General features: G+C 40.0%; 1 protein-coding gene across 2 annotated transcripts in view; it reads left to right on the top strand.

Moving 5' to 3' along the window:
• Positions 1-20,568, top strand: part of TAOK1 (TAO kinase 1) — a 613,695-nt gene that overhangs the window by 120,868 nt on the left and 472,259 nt on the right. The gene's annotated exons all lie outside the window — the stretch shown is intronic.

Raw genomic sequence — 20,568 nt, 5'->3', positions numbered from 1 at the left:
CCAGGAGTGGAAAATTGGGAAGCGGATTTTCTGAGTCGTCAGACATTGCATCCGGGGGAGTGGGAACTCCATCCGGAAATCTTTGCCCAAGTCACCCAGCGGTGGGGCATTCCAGACATGGATCTAATGGCCTCTCGTCAGAACTGCAAAGTTCCTTGCTACGGGTCCAGATCCAGGGATCCCAAGGCGGCTCTAGTGGATGCACTAGTAGCACCTTGGACCTTCAAACTAGCTTATGTGTTCCCGCCGTTTCCTCTCATCCCCAGGCTGGTAGCCAGGATCAATCAGGAGAGGGCGTCGGTGATCTTGATAGCTCCTGCGTGGCCACGCAGGACTTGGTATGCAGATCTGGTGAATATGTCATCGGCTCCACCTTGGAAGCTACCTTTGAGACGAGACCTTCTTGTTCAGGGTCCGTTCGAACATCCGAATCTGGTTTCACTCCAGCTGACTGCTTGGAGATTGAACGCTTGATTCTATCGAAGCGAGGATTCTCAGATTCTGTTATTGATACTCTTGTTCAGGCCAGAAAGCCTGTAACTAGAAAGATTTACCACAAGATTTGGAAAAAATATATCTGTTGGTGTGAATCTAAAGGATTCCCTTGGGACAAGGTTAAGATTCCTAAGATTTTATCCTTCCTTCAAGACGGATTAGAAAAAGGATTATCTGCAAGTTCCCTGAAGGGACAGATTTCTGCCTTGTCTGTGTTACTTCACAAAAAGCTGGCAGCTGTGCCAGATGTTCAAGCTTTTGTTCAGGCTCTGGTTAGAATTAAGCCTGTTTACAAACCTTTGACTCCTCCTTGGAGTCTCAATTTAGTTCTTTCAGTTCTTCAGGGGGTTCCGTTTGAACCCTTACATTCCGTTGATATTAAGTTATTATCTTGGAAAGTTTTGTTTTTAGTTGCAATTTCTTCTGCTAGAAGAATTTCAGAATTATCTGCTCTGCAGTGTTCTCCTCCTTATCTGGTGTTCCATGCAGATAAGGTGGTTTTACGTACTAAACCTGGTTTTCTTCCAAAAGTTGTTTCTAACAAAAACATTAACCAGGAGATTATCGTACCTTCTCTGTGTCCGAAACCAGTTTCAAAGAAGGAACGTTTGTTGCACAATTTGGATGTTGTTCGCGCTCTAAAATTCTATTTAGATGCTACAAAGGATTTTAGACAAACATCTTCCTTGTTTGTTGTTTACTCCGGTAAAAGGAGAGGTCAAAAAGCAACTTCTACCTCTCTCTCCTTTTGGATTAAAAGCATCATCAGATTGGCTTATGAGACTGCAGGACGGCAGCCTCCCGAAAGAATCACAGCTCATTCCACTAGGGCTGTGGCTTCCACATGGGCCTTCAAGAACGAGGCTTCTGTTGATCAGATATGTAGGGCAGCGACTTGGTCTTCACTGCACACTTTTACCAAATTTTACAAGTTTGATACTTTTGCTTCTTTTGAGGCTATTTTTGGGAGAAAGGTTTTGCAAGCCGTGGTGCCTTCCATTTAGGTGACCTGATTTGCTCCCTCCCTTCATCCGTGTCCTAAAGCTTTGGTATTGGTTCCCACAAGTAAGGATGACGCCGTGGACCGGACACACCTATGTTGGAGAAAACAGAATTTATGTTTACCTGATAAATTACTTTCTCCAACGGTGTGTCCGGTCCACGGCCCGCCCTGGTTTTTTTTTAATCAGGTCTGATATTTTATTTTCTTTAACTACAGTCACCACGGTACCATATGGTTTCTCCTATGCAAATATTCCTCCTTAACGTCGGTCGAATGACTGGGGTAGGCGGAGCCTAGGAGGGATCATGTGACCAGCTTTGCTGGGCTCTTTGCCATTTCCTGTTGGGGAAGAGAATATCCCACAAGTAAGGATGACGCCGTGGACCGGACACACCGTTGGAGAAAGTAATTTATCAGGTAAACATAAATTCTGTTTTTACCTGTTGCTCAGCAGCCTTCCATTTTTTCGTTTTTTGCTGAGTCTTCTAGCGGCTGTCCTCCGCTATTTAGTTGGCTCCACACACCCCTCTCCTGTTTTTGGTCTGGCCCGCTAACCCCGGTCCTTTGCGGAAGTGTACTGTAGCAGCACCGCCTTCTCTCCTCTCCAAATATTTTTTGTCTACACATGCAGTGCCCTAAGTTTCCTCTCACAATCCGGTAGGATTTTCTTTACATGACATTGCTACCCAGGTATCCTCTGCAGTATCTGAGGCGCTGTCGGCTTTTACCATACTTCAGGGAAAGCGCAAGATGAAATTTAAAGTATCAGTGAGTAAGGTTTCTGATCAGGTTGTGGCTAGCCAGGGTGCCCCTTCTCAAAAATCTGAGGAGGAAGATGCTTCAGTAGCGCCTGAGGGTGAAATCTAAGACTCAGACAGTATAATCCCTTCTTCTGATGCTAAAGTTGTATCCTTCAGATTTAAGCTGGAACACCTCTGTCTGTTACTTAAGGAGGTTTTGGCTACCTTTGAAGACTCTGATACGACTGTCGTAGTCAACCCTAAGAAATCTAGTAAACTTAACAAGTACTTTGATGTTCCCTCTGCAGTGGAGGTTTTCCCTGTACCAGACCGTGCTACTGAGATTATTGCATGGGAGTGGGAGAGACCTGGAATTCCTTTTTCTCCATCTCCAATTTTCAAGAAAATGTTTCCAATAGCTGTCTCCATTAAAGAGTCGTGGCAGATGGTTCCTAAGGTGGAGGGAGCGATCTCCACTTTGGCCAAGAGAAACACTATTCCTATAAAGGATAGCTGTTCCTTTTAAGGATCCTATGGATAAGAAGTTGGAGGCCTTGCTAAAGAAGATGTATGTTCACCAGGTCCTCCAATGGCAGCCTGCGGTGTGCATTGCCACTGTCAACAGTGCGGCAGCCTACTGGTTTGATGCGTTGTCTGACTCTATTCAGTTATATACTCCTCTTGAGGAGATCCAGGACAGGATTAAGGCTCTTAAATTAGCCAATTCTTTTATCACGGATGCTTCCTTACAAGTCATTAAGTTGGGAGCAAAAATGTCTGTTTTTTCTGTACTGGCTCACAGAGCCTTATGGTTTAAGTCCAAGCTCTTGGCGATCCCCTACAAGGGTAAGACCTTGTTTGGGCCTGGCTTGGCTGAAATTATTTCAGATATTACAGGAGGAAAAGGGTCCTTCCTCCCACAGGATAAGAGGAATAGGCAGAAAGGACGTCAGAGTAATTTTCGTTCCTTTCGAAACTTTAGAGGTAAACATTCCCCTCCCTCTTCCAAGCAGGAACAATCCAAAGCTTCTTGGAAGCCCAATCAGTCTTGGAACAAGGGGAGGCAATCTAAGAAGCCTGCAACTGATTCAAAATCAGCATGAAGGGTCTGCCCCCGATCCGGGAACGGATTCAGTAGGGGGCAGACTTTCTCATTTCGCTCAAGCTTGGATACGAGATGTCCCGGATCCTTGGGTAGTGGACATCGTATCTCAGGGGTACAAGTTAGATATCAAGACTTTTCCTCCCAGGGGCAGGTTCCTCCTCACAAGATTATCTGTAGACCAGATAAAAAGAGAGGCGTTCTTAAATTGTGTTCAGGATCTCTCCGCTCTGGGAGTGATAGTTCCTGTTCCAAGGCAGGAACAGGGTATGGGATTCTACTTCAATCTAGTTGTGTTTCCCAAGAAAGAGGGAACTTTCTGACCAATTTTAGACCTAAAATGTCTAAACAAGTTCCTCAGAGTACCATTCATTAAGATGGAAACTATACATTCCATTCTTTGTTTGGTCCGAAAGGGTCAGTTCATGACAACCATAGACCTAAAGGATGCGTACCGTCCTGTTCCCATTAACAAGGATCATCACAGGTTTGAGGTTCGCCTTTTTGGACAATCACTTTCAGTTTGTAGCTCTTCCGTTTTGCCTTGCCACAGCTCCCAGAATTTTCTCAAAGGTTCTGGGGGCTCTACTGGCAGTGGTCCAGTCTCTGGGAATTGCAGTGGCGCCATATCTGGATGACATTCTGGTTCAGGCGCTGTCTTTTCAACAAGCACACTCTCATACGGAGATCTTGTTGTCTTTTTTTTCGTTCCCACGGATGGAAGGTGAATCTGAGCAAATGTTTGCTGGTTCCAGCTACAAGGGTAGTGTTCTTAGGGGCCATAATAGATTCAATATTAATGACAGAGGTCAGAAAATCAAAGATTTACTACTCTTGCCTTGCCCTTCAGTCTTCTCCTTGGCCCTCAGTGGCTCAATGTATGGAGGTAATTGATCTGATGGTAGCTTCCATGGACATCATCCCGTTCGCTCGATTCCTTCTCTGAGCTCTGCAGTTATGCATGCTAAGACAATGGAACGAGGGCTATGCGGCTCTGGATCAGGCGACAAGAGACTCACTTCTGTGGTGGTTGTCTCAGGAACACCTCTCCCAGGGAACTTGCTTCAGCAGACCTTCCTAGGTGATTGTGACCACGGATGCCAGCCTTCTGGGCTGGGGAGCAGTCTGGGGCTTGTTGAAGGCTCAGGGTCTATAGACTCTGAAGGATTCAGATCTCCCCATAAACATCCTAGAGCTGAGAGCGATCATCAATGCTCTACTGGCCTAGCCTCAGTTAGCTTCAGCCCGGTTTATCAGGTTGCAGTCGGACAACATAACATCGGTGGCTTACATCAACCACCAGAAGGGAGCTCGGAGTTCCTTGGCCATGAAAGAGGTAACCCTAATTATTCAGTGGGTGGAGACCCACAACTGCTGTCTATCTGAGATCCACATTCCAGGAGTGGACAATTGGGAAGCGGATTTTCTGAGCAGACAAACCTTTCATCCCGGGGGAACTCCATCCGGAGGTGTTTTCCAGTGTGTTTCTCAAATGGGGGCGACCAGAGCTGGATCTCATGGCATCTCAGCAGAATGCCAAGCTCCCGAGTAACGGTTCGAGGTCAAGGGATCCACAGGCCATTCTGATAGATGCCCTGGCAGTCCCGTGGAATTTCATTCTAGCATACCTCCGTTTCCTCCGTTTGCGCTCCTTCAACGAGTTATTGCTGTGATCAAGTAGGAGAGGACGTCGGTGATTCTCATAGCACCGGCGTTGCCTCACAGGATCTGGTATGCAGACCTGTCATCTCTTTCACCTTGGAGACTACCTCTGAGGAAGGACCTTCTACTTCAGAGTCCCTTCCTTCATCCAAATCTTGTTTCTCTGAAGCTGACTGCTTGGAAATTGAACGCTTAATTTTATCTAAGCGTGGGTTTTCCGAGTCGGTCATTGAGACCTTGATCCAGGCTCGTAGCCTGTGACAAGAAAGATTTACCATAAGATATGGTGTAAATATCTGTTTTGGTGTGAATCCAGAGGCTACTCTTGGAGTAGAGTCAGGATTCCTAGGATTTTGTCTTTTCTCCAGGAGGGTCTGGAGAAGGGTTTGTCAGCATGTACTCTGAATGGTCAGATTTCTGCGTTGTCTATTTAGTTGCATAAGCGTCTGGTGGATGTGCCAGACGTGCAATCTTTTTGTCAGGCCTTGGTCAGAATCAGGCCTGTGTTTAAACCTGTTACTCCTCCATGGAGTCTTAACCTTGTTCTTAAAATTTTACAGCAGGCCCCGTTTGAGCCTATGCATTCTTTAGATAATAAGGAGTTATCTTGGAAGGTTTTGTTTCTTGTTGCCATTTTTTCTGCTCGGAGAGTCTCGGAACTCTCGGCGTTGCAGTGTAATTCCCCTTATCTTTCATTCTGATAAGGTGGTTCTGTGTACTGTTGGGTTTCTTTCGTAAGGTTGTTTCGGACAGGAATATTAATCAGGAAATAGTTGTTGCTTCTTTGTGTCTTAATCCTTTTTCTCATAAGGAACATTAGCTGCACAACCTAGATGCTGCGCGTGCTCTGAAATTCTACTTGCAGGCCAATAAGACCTTTCATCAGTCTTCTACTTCGTTTGTCTGTTTCTTTGGGAAACGCAAGGGTCAGAAAGCTACGGCTACTTCTTTCACTTTGACTGAAGAGTATAATTCATTTGGCTTATGAGACGGCTGGACAGCCGCCCCCTGAGAAAATCACAGCTCATTCCACAAGGGCTGTTTCTTCTTTCTGTTACTTTTAAAAATGAAGCTTCTGTGGAACAGATTTGCAAGGCTGCAACTTGGTCCTCTCTGCATACTTTTGTAAATTTAAAAAATTTGATATTTTTGCCTCGGCTGAGGCATCTTTTGGGAGAAAGGTTCCCTTCAAGCGGTGGTGCCTTCTGTTTATGTTACCTATCTTGTCCCTCCCTTATCATCTGTGTCCTTTAGCTTGGGTATTGATTCCCAACAGTAATTGATAATGATCCGTGGACTTACCGTGTCTTAAGAAAGAAAACAAAATGTATGTTTACCTGATAAATTTCTTTGTTTCTTGACATGGTGAGTCCACGGACCTCCCTATTTTCAGACAGTTGTTTGTATAAACCTAAGGCACCTCTGCACCTTGTGTTATTTCCTTTCTCTCCTTTTCCTTCGGTCGAATGACTGGGGTTTGTGGGAAGGGAAGTGATACTTAACAGCTTTGCTGTGGTGCTCTTTGCTTCCTCCTGCTGGCCAGGAGTGATATTCCCAACAGTAATTGATGATGATCCGTGGACTCACCGTGTCAATAAATAAATAAATTTATCAGGTAACCATAAATTCCTTTTTTTCTCTTAATGTGTTTCTAATTATTTATTTTTTTATTAACTGCAGAGTATAAAATGTATGAGATTTGCTTTTTAAGGTTAATTTGTGTATATGAATTAGCTGATTTTGTGTTTTGAAGCCACAACCTAATAAAATGGGTTGAGCTTGTAGGTATAATCAGATCTCATTACTTTATCACATTGTGTACATAAACATGCTTCTTTATCTTATATCTGTCCGTAAACTAAAGACCAATACACAGAGAGAACAATGGAAAAATTAACATTTTATTACCTTATCTCGTATATACCCCACTGGGAGTGTAATTTATTCTGCTGACTGTGTTTACACAGCTTTTATATAGCTTGGACCTAAGGCCAGAAACTTTCAGAATAGGTGGGGATACCACAGTCTAAATTGACTATTTCAAATGCCAATATAAGGGTAATGGAAATACTTGGAGACAATTGAATACACTCTAGTAGATAAACTGGATCATTGGGAACAAATTAAAGGAAAGAACATTTTTGAGTAAACTTTTCCTTTAATGTTAAAAGTGTACTAGCATACCCAGGATGCTTCTTAAATAGGAGTACAAACTTCCCCCTTGTGGGGTTAAATAAATATTACAATCAGTTTACACCCATAAAGTGCATGTCCACGCAAATGATACAAGAGAATACTTTTCACAGTTATACAATTTAACAATTCAGTGCTTCTTCAATAGTTATAATATTCTAAAAGTTACGTGTACACACATATCCACAGAATAATAATTTCGGTATCACAAAATATTTGCTGGATAAATACCAGAGTATACACTGTAAAAACAGTCTATTTGGAAAATATTTATATATGTGTATGAAAACAGTCCCCTCATACATTGTTAGTACAATTAAAATGTAATGTATGTCAAATGAGGAATCCCCAACATACACACACATATACAAGTACTCTATGAGGACAAAATCTTATCCTTGTATCAACAAACTGCTAGTACTTACAGTCTGAAGGGAGCTGCGTCTCCCAGATTGTAAATTGTAAGCTTTAAAGGGACATTCCAGCCAAAAATTTACTTTACATGGATTCATTGTAGTCTTGAATAAAAGCATTTTTGTAATATACATGCCTTAGCAAAAATGCTTCTAATAAAAGCTATAGCTGTTTCAAATGTGTATTTAAGTATGCACCTTGCACCAGCATTTTAAACACAGCACTTGCTCAGAGAGCCTAAGGTGCTTTCTTTCATGTAATTAGCAAGAGTCCATGAGCTAGTGACGTATGGGATATACATTCCTACCAGGAGGGGCAATGTTTCCCAAACCTTAAAATGCCTATAAATACACCCCTCACCACACCCACAATTCAGTTTTACAAACTTTGCCTCCGATGGAGGTGGTGAAGTAAGTTTGTGCTAGATTCTACGTTGATATGCGCTCCGCAGCAAGTTGGAGCCCGGTTTTCCTCTCAGCGTGCAGTGAATGTCAGAGGGATGTGAGGAGAGTTTTGCCTATTTGAATGCAGTGATCTCCTTCTACGGGGTGTATTTCATAGGTTCTCTGTTTTCGGTCGTAGAGATTCATCTCTTACCTCCCTTTTCAGATCGACGATATACTCTTATATATACCATTACCTCTGCTGATTCTCGTTTCAGTACTGGTTTGGCTTTCTACAAACATGTAGATGAGTGTCCTGGGGTAAGTAAATCTTATTTTCTGTGACACTCTAAGCTATGGTTGGGCACTTTGTTTATAAAGTTCTAAATATATGTATTCAAACATTTATTTGCCTTGACTCAGAATGTTCAACTTTCCTTATTTTTCAGACAGTCAGTTTCATATTTGGGATAATGCATTTGAATTAATCATTTTTTCTTACCTTCAAAAATTTGACTCTTTTTTCCCTGTGGGCTGTTAGGCTCGCGGGGGCTGAAAATGCTTCATTTTATTGCGTCATTCTTGGCACGGACTTTTTTGGCGCAAAAATTCTTTTCCGTTTCCGGCGTCATACGTGTCGCCGGAAGTTGCGTCATTTTTTGACGTTATTTTGCGCCAAAAATGTCGGCGTTCCGGATGTGGCGTCATTTTTGGCGCCAAAAGCATTTAGGCGCCAAATAATGTGGGCGTCTTATTTGGCGCTAAAAAATAAGGGCGTCGCTTTTGTCTCCACATTATTTAAGTCTTATTTTTTCATTGCTTCTGGTTGCTAGAAGCTTGTTCTTTGGCATTTTTTCCCATTCCTGAAACTGTCATTTAAGGAATTTGATCAATTTTGCTTTATATGTTGTTTTTTCTCTTACATATTGCAAGATGTCTCACGTTGCATCTGAGTCAGAAGATACTACAGGAAAATCGCTGTCTAGTGCTGGAGCTACCAAGCTAAGTGTATCTGCTATAATTTTTGGTATCTGTTTTTCCAGCTGTTGTTTGTATTGCATGTCATGACAAACTTATTAATGCAGATAAAATTTCCTTTAGTACTGTTACATTACCTGTTGCTGTTCCATCAACATCTAATTTTCAGAGTGTTCCTGATAAACATAAGAGATTTTATTTTTAAATCCATTAAGAAGGCTATGTCTGTTATTTCTCCTTCTAGTTTACATAAAAGTCTTTTAAAACTTCTCTTTTTTCAGATGAATTTTTAAATGAACATCATCATTCTGATACTAATAATGGTTCTTCTGGTTCAGAGGTTTCTGTCTCAGAAGTTGATGCTGATAAATCTTTGTATTTGTTCAAGATGGAATTTATTCGTTCTTTATTTAAAGAAGTATTAATTGCATTAGAAATAGAGGATTCTGGTCCTCTTGATTCTAAATCTAAACGTTTAAATAAGGTTTTTTAAAATCTCATGTAGTTATTCCAGAAGTGCTTAATCTCCCTGATGCTATTTCTGAAGTAATTTCCAGGGAATGGAATAATTTGGGTAATTCTTTTACTCCTTCTAAACGTTTAAGCAATTATATCCTGTGCCATCTGACAGATTAGAGTTTTTTTGGGACAAAATCCCTAAGGTTATGGGGCTGTCTCTACTCCTGCTAAATGTGCTACTATTCCTACGGCAGATAGTAATTCATTTAAGGATCCTTTAGATAGGAAAATTGAATCCTTTCTAAGAAAAGCTTACTTATGTTCAGGTAATCTTCTTAGACCTGCTATATTTTTAGCGGATGTTGCTGCAGCTTCAACTTTTTGGTTAGAAGCTTTAGCGCAACAAGTAACAGATCATAATTTTATAGCATTATTATTATTCTATAACATGCTAATAATTTTATTGGTGATACCATCTTTTGATATCATTAGAGTTGATGTCAGGTATATGTCTCTAGCTATTTTAGCTAGCAAAGCTTTATGGATTAAACTTGGAATGCTGATATGTCTTCTAAGTCAACTTTGCTTTCCCTTTCTTTCCAGGGTAATAAATTATTATCTCAACTGTTTAAGGAAGGAAGGGAACTTTTTTACCAAAGGATAAAAAATCTAAGGTAAATTTAGGTCTAATAATCATTTTCGTTCCTTTCCTCACAATAAGGAACAAAAGCCTGATCCTTCATCCTCAGGAGCGGTATCAGTTTGGAAACTATTTCCAGTTTGGAATATATCCAAGCCTTATAGAAAACCTATAGCCAGCTCCTAAGTACCCATGAAGGTGCGGACCTTATTCCAGCTCAGCTGGTTTGGGGCAGATTACGTTTTCTTCAAAGAAATTTTGATCAATTCCGTTCTCAATTTCTGGTTTCAGAACATTGTTTCAGAAAGGTACAGAATTGGCTTCAGTTAAGGCCTCCTGCTAAGAGATTTTTTTTTTCTTTCCCGTGTCCCAGTTAACACAGCAAAGGCTCAGCATTTCTGAAATGTGTTTCAGATCTAGAGTTGGCTGGAGTAATTATGCCAGTTCCAGTTCTGGAACAGGGGCTGGGGTTTTATTTTATCTCTTCATTGTACCAAAGAAGGTCAATTCCTTCAGACCAGTTCCGGATCTATCAATATTGAATCGTTATGTAAGGATACCAACATTCAAGATGGTTACTGTAGGACTTTCCTGCCTTTTGTTTAGCAAGGGCATTATATGTCTACAATAGATTTACAGGATGTGTATCTGCATATTCCGATTCATCCAGATCACTTTTAGTGTCTGAGATTCTCTTTTTAGACAAGCATTACCAGTTTTTTTGGCTCTACCGTTTGGCCTAGCCTCAGTTCCAAGAATTTTTTTCAAAGGTTCTCGGTGCCCTTCTTTCTGTAATCAGAGAACAGGGTTTTGGTATTTCCTTATTTGGACGATATCTTGGTACTTGCTCAGTCTTCTCATTTTCGAAGAATCTCATACGAATCGACTTGTGTTGGAGGATCAATTTACCAATCAGTTCATTGATTCCTCAGACAAGGGTAACCTTTTTTAGGTTTCTAGATAGATTCAGTGTCTATGACTCTGTCCTTGTCAGACAAGAGAAGTTTAACATTGATATCAGCTTGTCAAAACCTTCAGTCACAATCATTCCCTTTGGTAGCCTTATGCATGGAAATGTTGGGTCTTAGGACTGCCGCATCAGATGCGATCTCCTTTGCTCGTTTTCACATGCGACCTCTTCAGCTCTGTATGCTGAACCAATGGTGCAGGGATTACTCAAAGATATCTCAATTAATATCTTTAAACCGATTTTACGACACTCTCTGACATGGTGGACAGATCACCATCGTTTAGTTCAGGGGGCTTCTTGTTCTTCCGACCTGGACTATAATCTCAACAGATGCAAGTCTTACAGGTTGGGGAGCTGTGTGGGGGTATCTGACGGCACAAGGGGTTTGGGAATCTCAGGAGGTGAGATTTCCGATCAATATTTTGGAATTTTCAGAGCTCTTCAGTCTTGGCCTCTTCTGAAGAGAGAGTTGTTCATTTGTTTTCAGATAGACAATGTCACAACTGTGGCATACATCAATCATCAAGGAGGGACTCACAGTCCTCTGGCTATGAAAGAAGTATCTCGAATTTTGGTTTGGGCGGAATCCAGCTCCTGTCTAATCTCTGCGGTTCATATCCCAGGTATGGACAATTGGAGAGCGGATTATCTCAGTCGCCAAACGTTGCATCCGGGCGAATGGTCTCTTCACCCAGAGGTATTTCTTCAGATTATTCAAATGTGGGAACTTCCAGAAATAGTTCTGATGGCTTCTCATCTAAACAAGAAACTTCCCAGGTATCTGTCCAGATTCTGGGATCCTCAGGCGGAGGCAGTGCATGCATTATCACTTCCTTGGAAGTATCATCCTGCCTATATCTTTCCGCCTCTAGTTCTTCTTCCAAGAGTAATCTCCAAGATTCTGAAGGAATGCTCGTTTGTTCTGCTGGTAGCTCCGGCATGGCCTCACAGGTTTTGGTATGCGGATCTTGTCCGGATGGCCTCTTGCCAACCGTGGACTCTTCCGTTAAGACCAGACCTTCTGTCTCAAGGTCCTTTTTTCCATCTGGATCTGAAATCCTTAAATTTAAAGGTATGGAGATTGAACGCTTGATTCTTGGTCAAAGAGGTTTCTCTGACTCTGTGATTAATACTATGTTACAGGCTCGTAAATCTGTATCCAGAGAGATATATTATAGAGTCTGGAAGACTTATATTTCTTGGTGTCTTTCTCATCTTTTTTCTTGGCATTCTTTTAGAATACCGAGAATATTACAGTTTCTTCAGGATGGTTTAGATAGGGTTTGTCCGCAAGTTCCTTGAAAGGACAAATCTCTGCTCTTTCTGTTCTTTTTCACAGAAAGATTGCTATTCTTCCTGATATTCATTGTTTTGTACAAGCTTTGGTTCGTATAAAGCCTGTCATTAAGTCAATTTCTCCTCCTTGGAGTTTGAATTTTGTTCTGGGGGCTCTTCAAGCTCCTCCATTTGAACCTATGCATTCATTGGACATTAAATTACTTTCTTGGAAAGTTTTGTTCCTTTTGGCCATCTCTTCTGCCAGAAGAGTTTCTGAATTATCTGCTCTTTCTTGTGAGTCTCCTTTTCTGATTTTTCATCAGGATAAGGCAGTGTTGCGAACTTCTTTTGAATTTTTACCTAAGTTGTGAATTCCAACAACATTAGTAGAGACATTGTGGTTTCTTCATTATGTCCTAATCCTAAGAATTCTAAGGAGAAATCGTTGCATTCTTTGGATGTTGTTAGAGCTTTGAAATATTATGTTGAAGCTACTAAGTCTTTCCGAAAGACTTCTAGTTTATTTGTTATCTTTTCCGGTTCTAGAAAGGCCAGAAAACTTCTGCCATTTCTTTGGCATCTTGGTTGAAATCTTTAATTCATCTTGCCTATGTTGAGTCGGGTAAAACTCCTCCTCAGAGGATTACAGCTCATTCTACTAGGTCAGTTTCTACTTCCTGGGCGTTTAGGAATGAAGCTTCGGTTGATCAGATTTGCAAAGCGGCAACTTGGTCCTCTTTGCATACTTTTACTAAATTCTACCATTTTGATGTATTTTCTTCTTCTGAAGCAGTTTTTGGTAGAAACGTACTTCAGGCAGTGGTTTCAGTTTGAATCTTCTGCTTATGTTTTTTCATTAAAATTTTATTCTGGGTGTGGATTATTTTCAGCAGGAATTGGCTGTCTTTATTTTATCCCTCCCTCTCTAGTGACTCTTGTGTGGAAAGATCCACATCTTGGGTAATCATTATCCCATACGTCACTAGCTCATGGACTCTTGCTAATTACATGAAAGAAAACATAATTTATGTAAGAACTTACCTGATAAATTCATTTCTTTCATATTAGCAAGAGTCCATGAGGCCCGCCCTTTTTTGTGGTGGTTTTGATTTTTTTGTATAAAGCACAATTATTCCAATTCCTTATTTTATATGCTTTCGCACTTTTTTCTTATCACCCCACTTCTTGGCTATTCGTTAAACTGAATTGTGGGTGTGGTGAGGGGTGTATTTATAGGCATTTTAAGGTTTGGGAAACTTTGCCCCTCCTGGTAGGAATGTATATCCCATACGTCACTAGCTCATGGACTCTTGCTAATATGAAAGAAATGAATTTATCAGGTAAGTTCTTACATAAATTATGTTTTTAACATCTGGTAATGACTCAATTTGTTAAGTGCTGACATGATACAAGCCCCACTGATGATCTAAACAACTGCAGTATTTAAATTGCCAGTGCTGTGAGAATATCTATTTACACTTCACGTGCACATGCAGAGAAAAATGTTAACACTAAAACAGTGATAACTTTTACTAGAATCATTTTTGCCAATACATTTATATTGCAAATATGTTTTTATTCAAAGATGTAATTCATCTATGCGCATTTAAATTTTGACCGGAATGTCCCTTTAAGCTGTGTTTCTTTTTTCGTAAGCTTCATAATTTTTTCAATAAAGTCGGTTTAAACCCCCCCCCCCCCCCCAAACTGCTAGTACTTAAATTTGTTTATTTAAGAAATTTTTTTTTGCTGTCATGTGTATGATAGAAATATTTTAAAAACAAAGCCTCTTTAAAGGGACAGTCTACACCAGAATTGTTATTGTTTTAAAAGATGGATAATCCCTTGTTTACCCATTCCCTAGTTTTGCATAACCAACACAGTTAAATTTATATATTTTTTACCTCTGTGATTATCTTGTATCTAAGCCTCTGCAGACTGCCCCTTTATTTTAGTTCTTTTGACAGACTTGCAGTTTAGCCAATCAGTGATGGCTCCCAGGTAACTTCACGTGCACGAGCACAGTGTTATCTATATGAACAACATGAACTAACACCCTCTAGTGGTGAAAAACCTGTTAAAAATGCATTCTTAAGAGGCGGCCTAAAAAGGTCTAAGAAATTAGCATATGAACCTCCTAGGTTAAGCTTTCAACTAAGAATACCAAGAGAACAAAGAAAAATTGGTGATAAAAGTAAATTGGAAAATTGTTTAAAATTACATGCTCTATCTGAATCATGAAAGTTTTTTTTGGACTAGACTGTCCCTTTAAATGTCAGCTGGCTAAAGAGAAGCAGCTAAGATCAAATCTGTGCTTGAGGTTTTTATCACACATCCTGATAATAACCATACAGCAGGTGACTATTGCATTAATTAAATACCTACAAGTTCAGCTTTAAATAGTCTACGTAGGAAATAAGGAGATGGTTTTGAAAACCTAAAAGAACAAGCATGTAGAATTGTTTTAATTCCTTTTCTTGGTTTACCCTAACCAATACTTACCATAAGTAAACTTTGCCCCCTGTGGCAGAACAAGACTCTTCCTCCTTACCTGAAAAAAGGGGGCACCCCTAAGCATGCCCCCATTCTTAGTTCTCTCCAAGTTTTCTCATCATCATAGCTTCTTTGGAGTCGTCTCATTATTAGGAAGTGTTAACCCTATATGCAGTCATGCTTTAGCCAAATGGATTATGAATTGATTTATTGGTGCTTGAGGTAATGTGTCTCCAGATGTCTGCATATGTGGTTAAAGGCAGTTTATCCAGTGTAGGTCCTGGCTTGTTGCTCTCTTCCCTGTCAGTCCGGTGGTGAGCTATATCTTAGGAGCATTTTAGTGACATCCTAGCATAAACCCGAGTGCAGGGCTATCTTTTTAAGCCTCACCGTCCAAAGCATCAGGATGTATTGCAGGATCACAAAAGATCACGTGCATACAGAGATTAAAGGACCACTCAATGCAGTAGATTTGCCTAATCAAGTACAGTATATAATGAGTATATTATAAAAAGACAATGATTTAACAGCTACTCTGAATTTCAGATAAGCAGTGGATGTTTTTTCTGACAAATTAATTTTTTTCTCCCATTTTTCCAGCCCCTATATCATGTGACAGACATTAGCCAATCACAAAATAGTATACGTATGCCCTGTGAACCTGTGCACATGCTCAGTAGGAGCTTTTCCCACAGAAAGTGTGAATATAAAAAGACTGTGCAAATTTTGATAATGGAAGTAAATTTGAACGTGTCTTAAAACTGCTTGCTCTGTCTGAATCATAAACGTTTATTTTGACTTCAGTGTCCCTTTAAGGCCCAGATCTACTAAAGACTGGGTGGACATTTTCTCATGTGTCTGCTTGGCATTGCATCTAGCGGGCAGTAATACGCTTCCCACATTTATTATTGCACACTACAGCTAGTACTCAATGTGAGATTGCCAATCTCCCGGTCGGAAAGGTCGAGCATTGAGGTACTCCACATAACAGGTGAGGAAGTGGGTTAAGAAGCAGTGGCCTTGTGCAAGCCTGCAGCCGAAGGTGCTACAAAGCTGCCATTGCAGCTTCATAAATGGAACCCTTAAGCACATGATATAGGATCATTCCAGATATGTGTGTGTGTATGTGTGTATATATATATATATATATATATATATATATATATATATATATATATATACTCATATTATTAATTAGAAATACAACTGTGGTTATATTTCCTGAACCACTTTTTAACCATTTCTTGGTTTTTCCATATATGTTAAAGGGACACTGTACCCAAATGTTTTCTTTTGTAATTCAGAAAGAGCATGTAATTTTAAGCAACTTTCTAATTTACTCCTGTTATAAATTTTTCTTCGTTCTCTTGCTATCATTATTTGAAAAAGAAGGCATCTAAGCTTTTTTTTGGTTTCAGTACTCTAGACAGCACTTTTTTTTTTTTGAATCAAAGATTTTTATTGAGGCAATACAAGAGAAAGAAAAAACATGAACATAATATACAATTTGCATCACTTTGGTACATTTTGCATACAGGACATTATTTATCCATTGGGAAATGAAACCTTTACATAGAAGAGAATAAAGAAATCTTAATTCAGATATTATATATGTATCTCACCAAAAGAACAAAATAAATATAGGACATTGTATGAGAGTACAAAATCAAATACATATAATCAAGCATTACCTCTTTTTTCTTTTTGTTTCCTATATAAAAACATAATAAAAAAGTAATAGATTTTAAACAAACCGGAAAACTTATACTTCTTATAGAATGAGATATTAATTGTAAAATAAGTGTATTTATTATCTAAAAATTTACAAATTATAGGGAGTCATAACAAGTTGCTCCTACTAAATGCATGTAAGTGGAGGGCAAAGTGCCTCATTTTCTTTGTAAACAGAAAGCTAAGAGCAACTTATAACAGAACGATATCAATAGCGGATAAATACCGCTTATATGTCCACTTAACATAAGGGTGGACAGTAGCTAAAGATGAGGGCGGGGGGAGGAGCCATAAGTTATATTGGGTGAGCCCCTCTCCTGGGGAAATGTCAGCAATAGACGATGTGGGAAAAAGGAGAAGGGGTATGACCCGCAGGCAACCAGTACCGGCGGGAAAGGAAAGAGAGGGACCCAGCAATAACAGATAAATTGTATAAGCCATAAAGTCACCGCAGAGAATATAATTTTCTTGAGAAAGAACGATAATAATATTTACAGTGTAACTCTCATATATATCCTTAGTGTATATAAAATGGGAGTTATAAATAGGAGTGACATCACAACCAAGGAATAGTATAGACTGTCTCTTTAAGGCCCAGACTGGCATTATATTAGCTAGTATACATCACCTAAAAGTATATAACGATAATGGTACAAATATATACTGTGCAGGACAATTATCAGTATTCTCCTAGCGTGACAATAGGTAGAAAATTTTATATATTTAAAAAAAAAACATTAAACCTTATAACATACCTGGGCATGTCACATTGTTTATGCTATAAACTCAGATACACATACACACACAGTTGGTGACAATTATCCCTTGCACATAGTTGTCATAATATCCATACAGAGACTCAACATTAAACTGCATGACACAGGAAGGTTTAAGCAGGGCGTAATTAGGCAGAAATTCTTTAAGTAATGCTCAGTCTTCTAGAGAATGATAATGAAGGTCTGCACCACACTACTCTAGCTATAGGGAAAACACATTTTAAAGTAGGGAGATAATACTTAACTATGTCATAACAGGGGTACATAGAGCTATATTTTAAGGTGACTAATATATATACAGATTAAGTCTAAATCTATATTTGTCACATAATAAGCCTCTTCTTACCTGAACTCAATGCAAGTATGGCTTAGGGTAGTATTGATATAGGCTATAGAATGCTAGGTCTGGCAGAGAGTATGTAACTAGTCATTGAGGGTATATAGAGTGGTGTTCCGGTAAAATAACAGATCATGTATAGAACACAAGAGCTAACAGGGATCATGAGCTATATACATAATAGAGAGTATGTGAGAGTGGATCTATAAACTCATAAGCTTAATTCAACAGTAACAACACCATTTTAGCTAGGCATAGCTAACCAGGATATATATAGGCATATCTAGAGAAGGGAATATTATGAGTCTTGAGGGTTAATTATGAAAACAAATACTGCCGGCTTACACAATCTTCAACCTCAGACATCCAAGTCTCTATTTAGAGAGCAGCGTAATTCAAAACAGGGCATTATAACAACTTAACTTTCCAAGAGCTGGGAAATATTTAGAAGCATAGGTTCTAACATTATTAACATACAGAGTCAGGATCCACTGCAAAATGTGGAAGTGTCCCCAGATATAAGTAACAATGTTCAGCCAACACCAATTTTCCGGCTCCAGCAGGTCTGCAAATGGTGTCTTATCTCAAGCAGTTTCAGACTGCTAATGAACTTTAGATAAGGGCTGAGGCACATAGTGAGGGGATGTTCACGATAGTACATCTCTTGCTGGGTCCCAGTGAAACGGCAAGGCAAACAGACTCTATCGTGACACAAACGTGTTTCAGGCTCATTAATAAGTCTCACTGTGACGTTGTCGTGGATTTGACTCCCTATTTAGGAAACCTCAGTTTGTCCTGGTTGTTGTGCTTCGCCCGATCTGAATAAAGGAGATTCCTCCACCTGGGTCCCATGGCGAGGCCACCACAGACAACAAAGTTTGCAATCGCTGCTCGCAGCAACTGTCCCACTTCACTGATTCAGGCGTATGGTCGCTATGCTGCTTTATGTAATCAAGCCGTGTTGAAAGTCCAGATATGAGTAGGAAAGCAGGTTTCAGGACTAGGTGGGTAAGTGGGTTAGGTAGAATGTCACTCCCACATCGCTGAAGGATCCCGAGGTGCTGCACTGGCCCAGATTCAAAATTACACGGGAACACCATGAAGCTACGAACATCTTCCCACAGATGATATGAAGTGCCCAAATGAGCTACTCCATTAAAGATGTGTGATTTCACTCCCCCTATGTCCTCCGCAGGCAGACTCAATTCCGTAAGCTCAGCTTTTACCAGATGCGGTGAGTTATAGCCGAGATCCGACGCTCTCCTGTTATCCTGTGATCTGTCGACCCTTGACCCGGGGCTAAACACACATACTCCTGCCCAAGTAGCAACTGCAGCAGAGGGTATAAAATTATTCAGCGGGAGTAGGTGAATCAGGCGCGTTGTCTTCTTGGTTCCTTGATCGCGGCCGCCATCTTGCGTGCCGTCACCGTGTAATGAGTGAATTTGTTTAAGAAGCTGTGCAAATGACAGGCTAAGCTCAAAAAAATACTCCTCCAAAATCCCATAAACTTTGTCTTCAAACTTGCGCAGGGCAGCCTCCGGATCCATTTAGATAGTATCAGAAAGACACTACTTCATAAATATTAGGAGAGATCTCGGTCACCTAATCCAGTCCACTGCTGTAGGCCCCAAAACGCAATTTCACTGAAATAGCTCCACAGTTCATATATCCATACTCACGAAGGAGCTGGCATATGCATTCATCCTCACTCTCTATGTGTTTGAGAGGTTTAAATAATTACAAAATTAAATATTTGCCCATTTTAAGTCAGTTTTATCAGGAGAGCTCCAGATCTACACGTCTGCTCTCTTTGCTACCAGGCTCCGCCCCCCCTAGACAGCACTTTTTTATTGGTGGATGAATTTATCCACCAATCAGCAAGGACAACCCAGGTTGTTCACCAAAAATGGGCCGGCATCTAAACTTACATTCTTGCATTTCAAATAAAGATACCAAGAGAATGAAGAAAATTTGATAATAGGAGTAAATTAGAAAATTGCTTAAAATTGCATGCTCTATCTGAATCACGAAATACATTTTTTGGGTACAGTGTCCCTTTAAGGTAAAAAATTAAATAAAATTCTTTGTGTTCATAAGTTATACAGTTACATAGTCCCAAATTCGTAATGCCAAAATCCAAATTTATTCTTAAATAATCTGAGTAATAAAATGTTTTAATTTTGACTTGAGCTGTTCTTTAAGGGTTATTCAACCGCTTGTTAATGTCACCACATCCGTACGTGCTGTTTTAAAAAGGTGTAAATGTTAAAAGATATCAATATCCACATTCATAGAAACTTTGATGCAAACAGATATTTATAACACAAACTTGTGTGTCACTTCCACAGTAACCATCTGTTACATTTTTTCTTTGTCGTAGAATAAAAGGATTTTACCACATATTTTACTCCAGTCCAAGTTACCACTGCTGTGCGCATTCTGCCTCACAGCAGACATTGTGAATTTCAGCCTCTGCCCTTCAACTTGGGCTGTTAGATTAAAGGGACACTCAAGTCAAAATTAAACTTTCATGATTCAGATAGAGCATGCAATTTTACTTCCATTAGCAAAATATGCAGTCTTTTTATATTTACACTTTTGAGTCACCAGCTCCTACTGAGCTTGTGCAGAAATTCATGGAATATAAGTATATGCATTTGTGATTGGCTGATAACTGTCACATGATACAAGAGGAGGGGAAATAGACATAACTTTGAAATGTGTCAGATAAAAATCTACTGCTAATTTCAAGTTTAGACTTAGGGCTCGATGATATAATCTTCACCAGCTCAAACCTACTTTTTCTCACTGACTCTCGCAGGGCTGCCCCGGTGCAATGATTGTAAAAAAGTGGCAGTCCCTGCGAGTACTTCGCTTCTTAGTGCAAAGTTAGCAGAGAGCAGGGGGAGCA

The sequence above is a fragment of the Bombina bombina genome, chromosome 3 (genome assembly GCF_027579735.1).
Source record: "Bombina bombina isolate aBomBom1 chromosome 3, aBomBom1.pri, whole genome shotgun sequence".
NCBI classification, from domain to species: Eukaryota; Metazoa; Chordata; class Amphibia; order Anura; family Bombinatoridae; genus Bombina; species Bombina bombina.
Note: the sequence above shows the minus strand (reverse complement) of the source record. Positions and strands in the feature narration are given on the sequence as shown.